Here is a 14,086-nt window from a genome sequence, read left to right as displayed (position 1 = left end):
TTTATGTTTGGATTTAAAATTTTTGCTAGCTTCTGAAACAAGCATTCATAGGATATGGTTTTTTTTTTTTAAGGTACATAATCATTGAAATATCACTTTTACCTAAGATATCTCCAGTTATCTCCCTTGACAACATTGCTCAACTCTTTAATTCGCTTTTGAAACAAGACTACGAAAAAAAGCTTTTTTTTTTAAATTTTATTTTTCACAGGTTATAACCATTTATAGATTTGTGTAGTCTAAATGGAATATTGAGGATATTGTAGAGTAATAACTGAACTAGTTGTAAATTCAAAAGAAAAACCAAAGGTAAAAGGCAAAGAAATGAGGTCACGCTATTTTGAAGACAAATTATTCCCCCAACCCCCCTTATTTTGTTTGTCATCCAACCTCCCTTGCCTATGTACATTCAATAATCTGCCATAACTATAACGAAATATGTCATGTGAATCGATGCGGGGAAAAACATGGATTATGACCATCTGGGCTGACATACACATATGAGACCTTAACAATACACAGATAAGACGTTTACCATATGAACAGAATACTCGTTATGAGACACCATTAAGTTCGAAGATGCTTATCGTACAGTTTTAAGATGTTTATCTTACAGTTCTTAGATGCATACCATATAGTTCTGAGATGCTTATCATATAGTTTTGAGATGCTTATCATACAGTTCTAAGATGATTATCATACAGTTCTGATATGCTTAACATACAGTTTTAAGATGCTTATCATACAGTTCTTAGATGGTTATCAAACAGTTTTTAAATGCATACCATATAGTTCTGAGATGCTTATCATATAGTTCTGAGATAATTATCACACAGTTCTAAGATGTTTATCATACAGTTCTTAGATGCATACCATATTGTTCTGAGATGCTTATCATACAGTTCTAAGAAGCTTATCATACAGTTCTGAGATGCTTAACATACATTTATGATATGCTTACCATATTGACAAAGTTCTCCAAAGTATCCCAGCTCACAGCCAACGTTATTCTGACACGAACCGTTGTTGTAGCACTTCCCTAGCTTACAGTGGCACCGGAAGTTACATTTAGGTGGGAAAAAATACCACTTGGGACAATCTAAATGACCAGATCAAATTCAAATGAGTCTACCACAGTTACAGCTTTCAGCGCGAGTTTGGTATAGAGCAGTGTTTCTCAAACTGTGTGCCGCGGCACACTAGTGTGCCGCCGTAGATTTGCAGGTGTGCCGCGGGAGTTTTCAGAAAACCACAGGTCTGCCTATTATTAAATGTTTAGTTTACGTTGCGATGACATCCACACTTGCAACGACCAGTAATAGTAGTGGATCGCTCCATAGTTACGGAAAGGGCTGTTATTTATTCAGGTTATGGAATTTTCCACTATATATATATATTATTATAACGACTCAAATGTAGGCCGCCTTAGCAGACGCACAGCAGTTCTTGAATTGGTAACGATAATAATAAGCGATGTGTTTCATGTAAATTGTTTAGGTGTATGCTAATAATAACAAATTATCAATAAGCATTATTCATTGTTATCCATGGAGAAAGAATGAAACTGCGATAGCGTTAAATGAAAAGCAAGGAACCAAACGAAGGTACAAAGAAGATTACATCGGATATGGTTTCATATCTTCGGGACCTGAAGATTCTCAATTGCCATTCTGTCTGATCTGCAATTCAGCTCTAAGGCGCTTGTTCCAAGCAAATTGAAGAGACACTTGGAAACAAAACATACAGCGGTAAAAGCGCAACCGAAGGAATACTTTGAAAACATCAGGGCTCAACAAAATAAACAACTAAGAAACTTACGAAATACCTAAAGCTGCCAGAAAAGGGATTGATTGCAAGTTATAAGGTTGCTCAGTTATTAGCAAAACGCAAGAAAGCACACACAGAGGCTGAATCAGTCATTGCACCATCTTTAGCAATAGTTGCTGAAACTATCCTTGGACCCGATGCCGCCGAAAAAGTTAAAAAAAAGTTCCTTTGTCAAATGATACTATCTCGCGCAGAATTGAAGACTTATCGTCAGATTTACAAGATCAAATCTGCGAACACTTCGACGTGACTGACGATGAAGTGTCTCTGCTGTGGTCTCTTCAAGTTGATGAATCCACTGACGTTAGCGGCAAAGCCCAGCTGCTAGCTTTTATTCGGTTCTAAGAGGATGAAAATGTGTCAACGAATTCTTATTTTGCAAAGACTTACCAACTACGAGCAAAGGCGAAGATATTTTCAAAGTAGTGAACGAAAACAATTCAAACTACAGTGGAAAAAGTGTGTCAGCGTTTGCACCGAAGGCTGCCTCCATGCAGGGAAATAGGGATTCATTACTCTTGTGCGTCAAGAAAATCCAAATGTATTAGTTGTTCACTGCATGATCCACAGAGAAGCTCTTGCCTTCAAATCTTTACGGAAAGATTTGATGTTTGCTCTGGATCAAGTGATTGAAGTTGTAAACTTCATCAAATCTCGACCGATGGATCCCGACTTTTCTCAGAGCTTGGTGAAGCAATGGATTCAGATTACAAATGTCTCCTATATCACACCAACGTTCCTTGGCTCTCCAGGGTAAAAAGTGTTAAAGCGTGTCGACCAACTCAAGGCTGAGCTGATTTCATTCTTGGAGGCTGAAAACAAAAAAGACTTTGGATTTTTATTCATGACGAGATCTGGTGGGTTAAGGTGACATTTCTCTTTGATTTATTTGACAAATTAAATTCATTGAATTTAAGTCTTCAAGGACCATCGGAAACCATAATCACTCCTCAAAACTGAGATCATTTAGTGAAAAATTGTCTTAGTGGCAAAGTAAGATCTCGAAAGGAGTCTTCGACTGCTTTCCTACTTACAATGAATGTGCTTCAAATAAAGAAATCACCCCCGAAATTCTGGACACTTTGACACACTTGCAGTCAGCATTGCAGCATTACTTTCCAACAGTTGGAAGTAATGAGTATAAATGGGTCAGCTATCCATTTGGAAACAATGAAGCTACAAATCTGACAACTGAAGAAGCAGAGCAGTTCAATGATTTAAAAAACGATGCAGTTCTTAAGTCAAGTTTTGCCGAGAAAAGCCTGGATGTGTTTTGGATTTCAATCAACAAGTTATATCCTGCAATCAGTTTAAAAGCAATCAAAGTAATTCTACCATTTGCATCTTCATGGTTTTGTGAGTTTTGATTTTCAGCACTGATTGAAATCAAGTCTATGAAAAGAGAGAGACTTCTTACAATAGACGACGTAAATGCGAGCTTGTTTGTCGGCTCTGGAGCCTCGATTAGATCGCATTTGCTCTCAAAAACAGGTACACCCTTCACATTAAATGTAATACTTAAAAACAGGTAAAATCTTTTTTTTATTTTTTATTATAAAACAACTGTTGCTCTTCGTGTTGTGCCGCGAAATTTTTGAAGTTTTTTTACTGTGCCGCCAGACAAAAAAGTTTGAGAAACACTGGTATAGAGTGAAATTGGTGCGGAAACAGACTATCAGGGTTTAGTTGGGGGGGGGGGGGGGCAGCATGAGTAGGTCGAAACGAGATAATTGGGCGTTTTTAAATTTGCACAAATTATTTCTATTTAATATTTAGAACAAAAAAAAATTACAAAGAGTTTGTGTTATCACACAAACTCAGAGGCGACCCACGTCGGATCACGGTCGGATCTCCGCCTATTCGCAAGGATATTCAAGACGTGATTTTATTTTGATTGTCAAAAGTAATAATATTTTAAAGATTCATCTGCAGTTGTAAATAATGTTGGTTTTTTTCTAAAAAATGTCTCACGTGTTTCGGATGTTCCTTCAAAGTTAAAGATTATTTTTTTCCTTGTCCAAACATCCCGCTATACGACGGGGGATGGCAGCTATTAGGATTTGAATGTGGAACCGTCGAGATAATCGCTAACTACACGACCATGCATTGCTGTTAATTTAATAACAAACTAATAGCCTATTATTGATAAAGAGATATATTACACATTACGGTATGACATCTACCGTTTATGTACAATATGTCAGACGAGTGATTTCAGATAATCTTTTGGCATTGATTTCTAATTGAAAAAAAAAAGAAGAAAGAACAGGTATCGAGCTTGTACTGCGTCAACGTCTGCTCGATGTCCCAGCACAGTTAACAACAGAGATATTGGCATTTTCATTTAAATGGTACTAGCATGAGGATACAGCTCTACCTAAACTAAACTTCTAATTTAAAACTCATAAGATCTATACCTACTAGATCTAGATATAACATACAAATTTGGAATAATTTAGATGTAATTTAGATAAGATTTATGTGAACAAAAAGCCTAGATAATTTATCAATAGACTGAATACAACATTAAATTTAAAAATAGTAGATTAACTCCTTCTCTCCTAACCGACGATACCAGCGTTGATTTCACAAGAATGTGGTAAATAATTACGGAGAGAAAGAGTTCATTTTAGTATTTTACAACATTGTAATATTGATCTAGACATTTGGAAATCAAAATCTACACTTTAAGCCTAGTAATTGAAATTCTATATTTTGATCTAGTCTATATCCTAAACTAGACCTAGAAATTCTAGATCTTGAATATACAATGATATTAATTAGAATATAAATATAGATCTAGTTTTAAAACTCTAGATCTAGTGTAAAAAAAATATATCTAGATCTAGTTTTAAAACTCTAGATCTGGTGTAAAAAAAAACTAGATCTAGATTTAAAAATCTAGATCTAGTTTAAGAAATCTAGATTAGATCTAAATCTAGCTAGTTTGTCTTTTTTAATACGAGTCAGATGACGATGTTTAATAAATAATGCACCGATTTCTTTAAGATTTCATTTGAAGAATTTATTCCATATGACGTCAAAGAAAAAAAATCCACTACGTCACATGGCCTAGTTAGACTAAAAAATGTCTTAATGAATACGAGCAAGTTGTCAAGGGTTGATAGACATTAGTGCACTGAGTTATATGAGGGATACGCTGTACCGGTAAGTGACACTTTTTAAAATATGTTGTTTTTAAATACAACATATTAAGTAGACCTTATCTCTTTTGAAATAAATAGAACAAAAAAAAAATCAAAATATATTTAGGTTGTATGACAAAGGTAACGTAATTAAGTATTACATTTTTATATATATTTGATAATAGGAATGAGCTTACCAGATTGGGCAGCCACTGCTGTTATAAAGCCACATACAAGAGAGACAATGTATACATATATGTTTTGATAATAGGAATGAGCTTACCAGGTTGGGCAGCCACTGCTGTTATAAAGCCACATACAAGAGAGACAATATATACATATATGTTTTGATAATAGGAATGAGCTTACCAGATTGGGCAGCCACTGCTGTTATAAAGCCACATACAAGAGAGACAATGTATACATATATGTTTTGATAATAGGAATGAGCTTACCTGATTGGGCAGCCACTGCTGTTATAAAGCCACATACAAGAGAGACAATATATACATATATGTTTTGATAATAGGAATGAGCTTACCAGATTGGGCAGCCACTGCTGTTATAAAGCCACATACAAGAGAGACAATATATACATACATGTTTTGATAATAGGAATGAGCTTACCAGATTGGGCAGCCACTGCTGTTATAAAGCCACATACAAGAGAGACAATATATACATATATGTTTTTGATAATAGGAATGAGCTTACCAGATTGGGCAGTCACTGCTGTTATAAAGCCACATACAAGAGAGACAATATATACATATATGTTTTTGATAATAGGAATGAGCTTACCAGATTGGGCAGTCACTGCTGTTATAAAGCCACATACAAGAGAGACGAGATTCACTATTGAAAGTTTGTCTGTTAATAAAGTAGAGGTTAAAGGAAAATACATTTCTCTGCCAGGAATTCACTTTGCTAGCCAGGAATTCACTTTGCTAGCTAAGTTGTTCTAATATTAAACTTTGAATGAAGTCTTCACTTTATCGTATGTCCCTGTGACGAGCGGTGTGGCTGATGGTTCTTCTAAGCCTTTCTTTCATCCTCTCCACCTGCGAGGCTTGTTCGCCAGAACGTTCGATGGAAACCCATTGGAGGCCTCCTTCTATCCCCAGTTAGCTTATCTGCCTCCCAATACAGACGTTTCCATGTGAATGCCGCTTTGAGGCCTGAACTATACCACCGTGCACCACTGATCTAGATCATGTCTAAACTTTAAATCATCGCAATTTAAAAAACATTCTTTAATTAGAAATAACTAGAGAGATTCTTACTGATGTATAATCAGAGGTGTAGTGAGGGGGCAGGGCAAGGGAAGGGGCATCTTGCCCCGGAGTGGGGTGCCAAAAGATTCAAAGACCAATTTGATTTTCTGGACATTTTCAATTTTTTAAAATTATTTTTAACCAGGAAACATTTTCGCATTTATCTAATTATTTATTTTGTTAATTCATGTCTTAGAAATGACTGTTATGCTAATTTTATTTCTACAAGAGAGTTCCATTCGCGTTACGTCTGATGCACTGTGTACGTCACAATATGTCAACAATGTAATGCAATGTATAAACGTATGTCTTGTATGCTATCGAACAAATGATTGCTCTAATCATGTAGAGTCTATTAATTTTTGCTCAATTGTGAAACAAATTTCATCACGAATAATAAAGATTACTATTAATATTACAAATTAAAATGCATAACTAGATTGAGATATAGAGCGTATAGGGCAAAATTATCATCTCTTTTGAAGTAATTTATAAGATAAGTTTAAATATTGCATAGGCTTTTACTTTAATGACACTAACCTGAACACATGTTAAGTTTAAATAGATTCTTTAGATGCAGACCTAGATAGCAAGATTTTCTTTTTTGAAGTAACTTCTGTATTTGTATAAGATAAGATAAGATAAGATATACTTTTTGTACACTACTAGTGTTAGAATTTTAGATCAAAAAGTTCTAGACAAGAACTAGTTAATGGATGCTAAAGTAAACAAAGATAAGAAAATAAAAGTGTTTTTAAGTGCGATGACATTTTCTGATTGTATGCTGCGCATTTCCAAGTCTAGGGATAGAAATATGTAGGAGATGAAATACAGTGGCTCATTGGGTTGTTGTTTTGTTGTTGTTGTTGTTTTTTATTGTATGTATTTCTATAGTGAGAAAAAAAGCACGCTAGTTGTCTGAGATTCTTCAAGTTTTTCGCTTGCTTTTTTATTTTTAAAATTTTAAATACAACACCTTTCCGATTATACATAGATTTAAAGTAATATGTATTGAAAAAAAAGGTCTTGTAGATAAGATATCATTCTATTTCTTTTCTTGATTTCCTGGCGAACCATATGATCGTAATTCTGTAGGTGTCTCAATCAATCTCAAGTCAGAGCGTTTGTGCTTCAATTTACCACCTTTGTGTGAGACACAATGGAGCTAGAAATACGAATTCATTGACATAATCAAAAACCAACGTGACCATACTGAGAGGAACACTTCAAGGAGTAAGGCGAGACTGCTGGCAGACAAACTTGGTATTGAGTTTGGGCTGCCCAGAATTAGCAGTCAACAGACACACGAGCTAAAACCACATGTTTGGATTTTTAGAGTTGTTACAGAACATGTCTTTACATTACGTATCTTGATTCGTTAGTTTCTTCATTAACGTCTCGCTTTTCGAGCACTAATAATGCTCAGTTCAACCTGTTGTGTCTTTATACTAAAACGATGCAAGAGCTGGAACGTTAAGAAGAATACCAGTACTGTGCACGATAAACGTCCATCGCCAGTTTGACCATCTCAATGAGAAGCTTTAGTCAAGTTATTGAGAGTTGAAGCTACGTATTTGATTCATAGGTGTCAGCTTGCACCACCCTACAAAAAAAATCCTGCGGGCGCCCCTGGAATAATATGTTTATATCTAGTCATTCATGCTAGTTAGAGATTTAAACTCTGCTCCTAAGTACATTCAGGCCAACCGCCATGTTCTAATAGCAATGAGGTAGAATGTCCATTCTTTCTTATCTAACTTATTGTTACCATTATCTCCCTTATATTCATGAATTGTTCTATATGTGGTGTACTCTATATGAGAATAAAATCGATTGCATAATTAATTTTTTTAAACAAAACAGTTTGCGTTTAGAAAACAAACTATAGCTGAAACTCTGCAAGCCACAACGTATTGTGAAATATGATTTTTCACATCTTTAACAGTTTTTGAGATTTTAAAGGGGCAGCTAAAATTCCTTCAGAAAGAAAAAGTAGGAGAAAGATAAACATGTTTGAGAAGTTTATTTATTTATTATTTTTTGTTACCTGGCTAGAACTCTAGATCTATGTAATTTTAGTATACACATTGGAAATGATATTGATATACAATTCAAGGGGAGTAAGTTGTCATCCTGTTGGAATTGTAATAATTCATGGCTTATGTCCCATTAAGTAATGTAAAGTCTACTAGTTTGAAAGGAGAAACATGACATGTAACATAGAGGTGATCCATGTAATTGAGAGAAGAAGGGAAACAAATTATGGCGAAACATATAAATAAGCCCCGACAAGGACCGAAACACTGACTCCGAACTAACCCCATTGCCTAGCAGTGACCAGGTACCAATTTAACATCTACAAAAATAGATATTATAAGTCAGAATAGTCGTCAGCACTCTGCAACACAAATTTCGATCACGTGACTGCGCGTATAGCCCACATCTCTTTCCGTAATCTTCCTCACAAACAATTCTATAGTTCATTTCCAGGCTCTAACATAATAATAATAATAGTAATAATAATAATAATAATAATAATCTTTATTATTCGTGAGAAAATGTGTTTTACAATTGTACTTTACAAAATACAATACATGATTAGAGCATTTGTACAGTAACACACAAGATATACGTTCATACCCCATGCGAAATTTTCAACAGCAAGTTACTTTTTGTTTAACGATTTAATTGCCAAAGGAACAAAAGAGTTTTTCTGTTTCTTTGTTTGAAGTAATGAAGTAATGGAGCCCGAGACTTCTTCCAATGCTTTATTAGTCTCCACAGGGCGAGTTGGTTCATCCTGTTCTGTCAACATATAGTGAAAAGATTCTGAAAGAAACATTTCCAACAAAGAGTAGATAAAAACGCGGAGCTATATAGAACCACTGGCAACAGGAGCTATTCGGAACAACACTAAAGACCTGTACAGAACAGCACTAAAGACCTGTTCAGAACAACACTAAAGACCTGTACAGAACAGCACTAAAGACCTGTTCAGAACAGCACTAAAGACCTTTACAGAACAACCTAAAGACCTGTACAGAACAACACTAAAGACCTGTACAGAACAACACTAAAGACCTTTACAGAACAACCTAAAGACCTGTTCAGAACAGCACTAAAGACCTGTACAGAACAGCACTAAAGACCTGTTCAGAACAGCACTAAAGACCTTTACAGAACAACCTAAAGACCTGTTCAGAACAGCACTAAAGACCTGTACAGAACAGCACTAAAGACCTGTACAGAACAACACTAAAGACCTGTACAGAACAGCACTAAAGACCTGTACAGAACAGCACTAAAGACCTGTACAGAACAGCACTAAAGACCTGTACAGAGAAGCACTAATGACCTGTACAGAGAAGCACTAAAGACCTGTACAGAGAAGCACTAAAGACCTGTACAGAACAACACTAAAGACCTGTACAGAGAAGCACTAATGACCTGTACAGAACAGCACTAAAGACCTGTACAGAACAGCACTAATGACCTGTACAGAACAGCACTAATGACCTGTACAGAACAGCACTAATGACCTGTACAGAACAGCACTAATGACCTGTACAGAACAGCACTAAAGACCTGTACAGAACAGCACTAAAGACCTGTACAGAGAAGCACTAATGACCTGTACAGAGAAGCACTAAAGACCTGTACAGAGAAGCACTAATGACCTGCACAGAGAAGCACTAAAGACCTGTACAGAGAAGCACTAAAGACCTGTACAGAACAACACTAAAGACCTGTACAGAGAAGCACTAAAGACCTGTACAGAACAGCACTAAAGACCTGTACAGAGAAGCACTAATGACCTGTACAGAGAAGCACTAAAGACCTGTACAGAGAAGCACTAAAGACCTGTACAGAACAACACTAAAGACCTGTACAGAGAAGCACTAATGACCTGTACAGAACAGCACTAAAGACCTGTACAGAACAGCACTAATGACCTGTACAGAACAGCACTAATGACCTGTACAGAACAGCACTAATGACCTGTACAGAACAGCACTAATGACCTGTACAGAACAGCACTAAAGACCTGTACAGAACAGCACTAAAGACCTGTACAGAGAAGCACTAAAGACCTGTACAGAGAAGCACTAAAGACCTGTACAGAACAGCACTAAAGACCTGTACAGAGAAGCACTAATGACCTGTACAGAACAGCACTAAAGACCTGTACAGAACAGCACTAATGACCTGTACAGAACAGCACTAATGACCTGTACAGAACAGCACTAATGACCTGTACAGAACAACACTAAAGACCTGTACAGAACAACACTAAAGACCTGTACAGAACAGCACTAAAGACCTGTACAGAACAGCACTAAAGACCTGTTCAGAACAACACTAAAGACCTGTACAGAGAAGCACTAATGACCTGTAAACTTTCATTAAAATGATATCAGAAAAATGTGCCAAGCCAGAGAGACCAGTAAAGGACAAGAACGAAGTCGCCATAGCAAAGGAAGTAGGACAGAAGAAGAGATGGATCGAACATGTTCACGAGCTACTGAACAGACCTAGTCCTGCAAACCCACTAGAAATACTGCGAATTGCAAGAGATCTGCTTATCAAGTGCTGTGCACCCACTAAGGAAGAAATCCGTTGCGCAATCGAGAAACTGAAAATCGGCGAATCTGCAGGACATGACAGCATCCTGTTAGACGCGTTAAAGGCAGAAATCCAGATAATCTTAAATGTACTCTACCCGCTCTTCTGCAAGATATGAGAAAAATAAGTGTTGCATATTGGAAGTAAGTCTACCTCATCGAGCTTTGCACATAAATTATCAGGTACTTGTTACGTAGAAGCTTACGTATTCTTTTACACCAAAAGCACCAAAATATCTAATCCGGTTATCCATCACAGAAGCAGGAGTCAGTAACAGAGATCGTGTCTTTAACAAAGAAATCAAATGCCGAACAGTTCCCGACTACTTAAAAAAGTTATGACAGAGCGTCGCATGAGATTTGTTGGACATGTCCTCCGACAGAATGACTCACGCATACCAAAAGTTGTAATGAAATGGAGGCCAATGCGAGGAATGCGCAAACAGTGACGTCCTCATTAAACTTAGTGGCACACCTTCATGTAGAACCTAAGAGCAGTGGAAGCCGAATGGGGAGAAGTTGCCAGTGACAGATCTCTATGGAGACAATTTGCCGTCCAATGCGTTGAACGGCGCTGGAGGGTCTAAGTCTAGGTCTTAATTCTAAGCTATAGAAGCAAATCTCTAGTAAACCATTCGCGTTAAAATTAATTACAATGTTTTGATAATCCACAAAATTGAAAGTTTTAATGTAAAGCCAGGAATTCAAGGTTTAAATATACGTTGTAGTCTTACATAAGCATCTTTTAACAGGTTACTGTTTCTGAAAAGTATTTTGATCTAGACCGTGCTGACTCAAGAGTGTCTCATCTTGTACAGGAGCAAATGTGTCCCTTCATGATCCCAAAGGGTTACAATGACTTCCAAGAATAAACTTAGTGTATAGTTGTCTCGTCACGTTGTTTTTTTTTTACTGTTAAGACTTGTCACGTCTGCTCCATATTTCTCTTTGATCTAAGTGTCTCTTTATCTCTTGTTCTCACATCTTTGTCTGAAAAGAAAAAAAAATTAAATGTTACTATTTTTTTTTTTTATAGAATTCAGATCAGCAAAATGTCTTTAAATAAAAAAAGGCTAGTGATGTAGCTACGGTGGGGGACAGGGGAAGAATTTGAAAATTCCCACGGGCCCCCACTTGATGGGTGCCCCAAAATGAGTGTTTACAATAAATATTAAGCCATTATCTCATGCAGGGGTCCCCAGAGAGGCCCAGCGCCCCCCAAATGATGGCAAATTCCTATCTACGTCACTGAAGAAGGCAGTAAAAAAAAAAGAGTTGTTCAAATATTTTAGTAGTGTACCATCAGACAAGACAGACTTGTTAGCCTAGCAAAATATATGAATCTAAACCTTCGCAGACTTGCTGCTAAACAGTTTTTAAAAAATCAGAAGGCTGACAAAATGAACCAAGAGGAGAATCACTGAGAATCTTGCAACACACACAGTACTACAACCAGGCAGAACCTGTAACATTGCTAATTCCAAAGTAAATCGGTTTCTTGTCATTCCCTCGGACCAAACCTTTGTAATGTTGACATTGTTCCGACCATAGCTGATGACAGGCTTTCTTCTTGGCACTATGGCTTGTAGACCTACAATGTACAATGGTCTTTTTATGGCAGACCACTTCAGACAAATCTTTGGTCGTCTAATGAAAACGCAAAGTTTTAGTTAGCTTGTAGTGCTATTTTGTTTGTCCTGGTATATTCACGTTATGCAAGCCATAAGGACCTTGTGAATCTAAGAGCTGGCAAAGACCTTCCTTCAGGGAACAGTACCAGCTAAAATTATAAGAGGCAAACAGAGAAAGCGATAGGAAAAAAAAACATAAAAAAAAAAAATAGACGGGCTTGTCATTGAAAGTCAAAGCAAAAGTCAAAGAGTAATGTAGAAAGACAACCAACAGATCTTGTGTTGTGCCCCAACGGTCCGACAGACTAAGGGACAGGTTATGGTGAAGGTGATGATATTTGGTGAAGTGATGGGTGAAGGAGAATTATATGAGATGTGAATACCTCAACCAAAGTATTGTGTGTATATTTATATTGGTATATAACAATAACGTCCAATGAGCTGGTAACATTGAGTCTAGCAGCCATTTGGAGTGTAAGTCACGTGAAAACAAACTCTACACCAAGTCCAGTGAAAAAAATCTCCACACCAAGTCCAGTGAAAAAAAAAACTTTATAAAATACTAATTAGATCAAAGCAATAGAACTCTAAAGCTAATGAATGTATGGATGAATTCCATTAGGACTGACAATGACAACAGCTCCAATCAGTGAATGTGCTCATGAACAACCATTGATTTTCCCGACTGTTCAATAAACGACTGGTAGACTGCCCAAATGGTTGGTTGGCTAGCATACTTTTTGGTCCGATGTCCTTTCTTTGTATTCTTTCTCGCCACTAAAGTAAAGAATAAAGATTCCATTCATACCTCGCGATCTTTAGGGCAGATAATATCAAGATCATCTGCTTCTTTAGCCAAGGGTTAACAAACAGGATGTCACGTGGCCAGCACAACGACCAACCGCCTTTACTTTCCCCAGCTAAAGTCAGGTACACATTAAAGTTGGGTGGACTCAGGGGCGCCCATAAAAAATCCCGAAATTTAAATCCCAGCCTTCACCGAGATTCGAACCCAGGATCCCAGGCTCGGAAGACAGGCGCTTAGTTACTCAGCCAGGGCGCACCCCATTAAGTCCAAAAGAAAATGCCGTGTTCTCTTATGACCCTACATTTGATTTGAATTGGTTTCAACATCAACTCATCGGCAGAGTGTTACAAACTCTAATGGGTACCTGAGATACGTTGGAGGAAGTACTGGTCGTTGTGCTGGCCACGTGACAGCCTCGTTAACCGGAAACAGATGACCTTTACATCACTACCTCATAGATCACGGGATCTCAAAGGTGGTATTGAATTTTTTTTACTTATATTTTATTGTATGAACCAAAGAGTTGGCTTTCAGAAGTGACAAAATAGACTATAACACCAAATTTCTATTTTAAGTAGAATGGTGAGAACTGGTTGTGAAAAAGAGCTATTTGTTTTCGGATCAATCTGACACAGACAGACAACGCAAAATCAATAATGATTTTTTTTTCTAATGTGTTCGATGGGGAAAAAAAGCATTAACTGGTGGATGCGATTGGCCCAAAATAAAATATTTAAAAAATGTAAATAATAAAAAAAAATCGAAAAGAAAAATCATT

The 14,086-nt window shown here is 36.8% G+C and overlaps 1 long non-coding RNA gene across 1 annotated transcript in view; it reads right to left on the bottom strand.

Annotated features, from left to right (window-relative positions):
• Nucleotides 1–11,774: 11,774 nt before the first annotated feature.
• LOC129923383 (uncharacterized) overlaps nucleotides 11,775–14,086 on the bottom strand; it is a 95,635-nt gene continuing 93,323 nt past the window's right edge. Inside the window, exon 4 of the long non-coding RNA XR_008775343.1 lies at nucleotides 11,775–11,859. This is a non-coding gene — a long non-coding RNA (uncharacterized LOC129923383). The remainder of the gene's footprint in view (nucleotides 11,860–14,086) is intronic.

The sequence above is a fragment of the Biomphalaria glabrata genome, chromosome 16, assembly GCF_947242115.1.
Source record: "Biomphalaria glabrata chromosome 16, xgBioGlab47.1, whole genome shotgun sequence".
Taxonomy (NCBI): Eukaryota; Metazoa; Mollusca; class Gastropoda; family Planorbidae; genus Biomphalaria; species Biomphalaria glabrata.
This window is presented reverse-complemented; position numbering and strand designations above follow the sequence as displayed.